Raw genomic sequence first — 4,910 nt, 5'->3', positions numbered from 1 at the left:
CTCATAAAGAGCATGCAATCTAGATCCTTTGCATCCACAGTTCACAGTAGGGTTCATGTTTCCTATGAGAATCTAATGTTGCTGCTAATCTCGCAGAAGGTGGAGTTCTGCTCACCCGCCACTCAACTCGTGCTGTGCGGCCGGATTCCCAACACACCACTGACCAGACCAGTACCAGTTCACGGCCAGGGGGCTAGAGACCCCTATTGTACAATATGCTGGGTAGTGGTGAACACTCCAGTCTAGTCCACACATTATAGTTGGATTTGTGACAGAACTAAAGGACAATGGATATCACCCAGAGATCTTGGCCCATTTTTGGAAACAAAAATTGTGAATTTTACTCCTCCTGGAAATGGAATAAGAGGCTTTTTTGATTGTATAAGAGATTTTTGCATCATGTTCTTGAAAATTCAGGTGTTTCTACTATAACGGATCAACATGCTCCTGAAGACCTTATATCCTGCAAAATAATTTACAAATTATAAGACCTATCAGGAAAAAAAATTGAGACAAATACTCAAAACCTATGCAATTTTGTAACCAGGGCTATAGCAATACAATAAGTATTCTAGCCCAATTTTTTTAAAAGTTATCATTCCAAAAGAAAATAAAACTACAGAAAATCTTGGATTTTTGTTGAGAGTTATATATTAAAAAGAATTGAGGCTGCTGACTTATGGAGACAAGGACAAAGTTCACAAAAGTTGTGTAGAATTCCTGCACTTGTTGAGCAAAGAACGTGCCCAAATTAAAACAGGAGGGAGTAGTGTGAACAGACACCATATATAATACTGTGCTCCTCCACAGCTTTCTGTGTTCAGTTGTGTAAGTATTCACTCATTGATACTTGATGGTACAAAACATTTGTGTGCTAAGAAAAAATTATAGATGTACCAGTGCAACTTCTGTATTACACTGACATCCTTCCCTTATCAATCATGTAAGTTTATTTCTTTCAGACAACCATGTTATCAGAGCAGGTTGTATAAGTAGGGAAAGAATAGTATACATGAATTTGGAGATCCAAATTTTGCATCCAAAATCAGGGATGCAGTAGACATGTCACTGTGGCTGTCCTATATGCCAATAACAATCTTAAATTTGGAGAATTTTGCTACAAAAACTGAAAATGTCAGATATTCATTCTCCCAGCTTCTGTTGGAGCTAGGGCAAGGCACGTAATCTAGGCTCACCAGTAGACAGACCTACCCTAGCTTTTAAACCAAAACTAGTAACGCAATGAAGCAAGAACAGGAAATAACTCTTTCCGATGATGACAGCAATTGCAGCAAGACCAGATTTCTTATGGCAGTAGAGGCAGAGGTAAAAACAGCAGCCTCCAGTGTCCAGTACCAGATGTGTTTCCAGGACAAGCTACAGGGTCTAGTGCTCAAATCTGCAGTACTGATGCCTCGCTGCTTCTATCGTGATGGCATTTGGAACATTTTTTTCTGGCTATTTAGATCTAAATCTGACTCTCTTGCTTTCTGGGTGACTTTTGAGCTACTTCATGTCCTTTAATGGAATTCTTTTTTTCCCACTTAACTCAGACAGCATAGCTTTTGTATTGTGCAACTAGCTTTGGCAGTCACAGGCATCTAGACTATGAATGACTTGAAAGAAAGGGCTATGTCTCTTATCACTGACTCCAAAGTGCATACCCTTGTGCCTGGAAGGCAGGAAGTACTTAATAAGAGAATGTTGTGTAAAGAAATGAATACATGATTTACCGTGAACAATATATTTGCCCTAAAAGCAATGAAATTCAAGCAATTAAAAGAATAACTAACATATCATGATTGGGCTAGCATTAAGATACTAATAAGATCCTAATAAAAGGTATTCTCATAAACACTAATTTTTTTGGAAATGTGGCTGTATAATAATGACCCCTTTCAAAAATGACAGAGTATTACTATTTTATCTTAGATAATCATTTGATGTTAGAAAATGTATCTTAATACATTCTTTTATAAGGTAATAAAACTTGATATCTATTTAGTTATTTTTTCCCTACCTGATGCTAAGATATTTTTTATAGTTTTACCTTCATTATAGTCTCAGTTACTTACTTTTCCTAAATTGTTTCTAATTAATCAGATTCTAACCCTTATCAACTCAAAAACAGTGACTCCCTCATAACTGGATAACACTAGCATTCCATGGAATTCTTACTTGATCTTTAGCGTCCAGCATACTTGAACTTGCTTCTAAAATTCTCATTTCTCAGGGTAAAACAACTGCAAAATAAATAAATAAATAAATAAGAGTTCATGATAGTAACAGAAAGCAAAAGGGAAATAAAGAGATTATTTACAGGTTATTGAAAGATTATTTACATGCAGGATTTCCTTATCTTTTACATTTAATGACTGATAAAAGGATTTAATTTAGGATCTCAGTCCTCCCCCAGTATTCCAACTCCCCAAAATTGGACAAGCATTAAGAAACCATATCTCAAATCTCCAGATCAAAAAAGATCAAGTTAAGGAGACCAGTTAGAAAGAAATATGAAAGAAGGTTGTGCTTATGCTACTCTTTTGCACTCTAATCAACAGCAACTGCCTAGATACCACTTGATTAGTTCTTTTTTTCACAATCCCAAAAAGGAAGTTGTTGCTTTCATCTTGTTGGCAGACTTTTCTCCGAGGTTTTTCCTCCCTCCAAAAAGATGATGTCAGGGAGGAAATATAAGCATAAATACAATATACTCATTTTGAATTTCGATTTTAAAAATTCAATGACTTTGTTCCTACCAGTCTAGTTTGAAAGGCGATTTAGTTAATTTTCAGGCTTCATTCTACATGTAAATGTCTTAGATTGCTATCCATCTATATAAACTAGAGAAGTCAAAGAAGGAAAAGGCCTATTGTCTCACACGTGGCTGACAGTCAATTTCTTACTATACTTTTCACTTTAAAATGTGCTTATTGAGCTGGTTTCCAATGCATTACTCGGGAGAGCTATTACATTTGATCGGGTTCCATGCTGGCTAACTGCATTTTGGAGCCACCAAGAGTCCCTTGAGATTTTACTGTTAGATGACTAAATTGGTTGCCTTTCCTATGGTTTTATACTGGATTGATAGATGTAATATCTCATATTCTTGAACCCTAAGAGTCATTATAGACTCTGAGGAATAGCATAGGGTTTATATTAGGAGAGAAATGGACACAAGGACCCACTTAAGCTGCTACTCATACTATAAGGATCTTTCCTGGATTCTGGCTGGTCACTCAAATTTGGAGAGATCTCAGGGTGGTGAACTGATTTTAAATTCTTCATAGAGATCAAAGGGACTTTGGAAAAATGCTTTTATTCTATGTGCAGAAAAGTAGGCTCGGCACCAGGGAACAACCAGAAGAAGCACAAGTTAACTATTCAAGTGGTAGACAAAATAACTCCCAAAGAATTTTAAAGAACATATTAGTCTGACTGAAGCAGGGGAGGAATGCCCTTTTCTATTAGTCTCTATCATTGCTCTACTCAGACGTCCTAGAATCGCTTTTACCCATTCAGTGAACCCAACTCCCAACTTGTATGTGCTTTACATTAAATGGCTTCCACCAGAAACTGTCTTCAAAGGACTGGCCTTGGGTTACTAGAACAGCTTTGCCTGCAGGTGCAAAGAATAAAAAGTATCCAATAATTTATACTATCAACACCCCCTTCCTGGGAGAAGTCAACAGTCCCTTTGCATGGAGGAAGAACAAACTTGGAAGTGCAATTTACAATCCAGGGTTCCCCACAGGATCAAGCTGAGGCAGGAATCCTTGTTTGGCTGCTTCCTCTTCTCTGTATTGCCTCCCCATTCTCTTACCAGTTTTCCAGATAATACTTGTTAATAAATCATTTGCTCAGAAATTCTTGTTTGGGGGCTTTCTTCTGGAGAACCTGACCCGATAACACACCTTACTGAGGAAGTGGGACTTCCTCTGAAACCTGAAAGAAAGATAGCATTGGATTTGAAAGACCAACTGTATCCCTATGAAGGCAGAATGAACAATGTGAAAAAGGGACCAGATTTCATTCAGGAACTGACAGGATTAGAATATGATGAAGAGAAAATTGTGACTAGATTAAAATATTATATAAGGAAAAAGAGAAGTATCTCTTCTCCTCAATTCATCTTGACACTCCCTGCCAGAGTATGCTTTTTTAAAAAAACAAGAATTCCCCATCTTAAAACTCATGCGTTTTTGTTTTTGTTTTCTCAGAAAACCTGGGAGTTAAAATCTTAAGTACCCACCTCAGGTTGTAAAGATGTGCAAAGTTAATCATATTAGGAGACATAAGTGAGAGAGAATTTCTCTCTGGGCCTTACTACAGCTTAGACAAGAGATTGCTCTACAGCCAAGGGACACAGATAAATTAAAGTTCTCTAGATTTTTTTTTGGTTATGCACATGACTAAAGTGAACACTAAAAAAGAAAACATATTAATTTTTAAAAAACTATTATTTTTCATCTTTTGCATGGCATGGAAGGGCCTTCATAAATCTGGTCCATGCTTCGTATTAAACCTTTTCTTCAGCTGTTCTTCTCCTTGTATATAATTGGTTGGTCCTTCACTGAGCTTTTTTGCCATTATTTGAACATACTATACTACTTCACAGCCCCATGCTGCTCCTTGAAATGACCTTCTACCACTTTCTGTGCCTGATAAACTTCAGCCTGTTTTTCAATACCCAGCTCAAATATTACATTTTTAGTATCTTATCCTATTTTTTACAGGTAATTTATTATTACTGTCTTTGTGTTTTGATAGCACTTGGCATGTACCTTCAATATAGCATTTATATTACCTTTAAATGTAAACAAGTCCTTGAGATTCTAGAAAAAAAAGTGTTGTTTTTTAAAATTTTTATCTTTCCTCCCTATGGTAGTGCCTAGTACACTCCTAGATTT

The sequence above is a fragment of the Carlito syrichta genome, unplaced genomic scaffold, assembly GCF_000164805.1.
Source record: "Carlito syrichta isolate Samal-C Ts95f unplaced genomic scaffold, Tarsius_syrichta-2.0.1 Scaffold302542, whole genome shotgun sequence".
Lineage (NCBI taxonomy): Eukaryota > Metazoa > Chordata > Mammalia > Primates > Tarsiidae > Carlito > Carlito syrichta.
Note: the sequence above shows the minus strand (reverse complement) of the source record.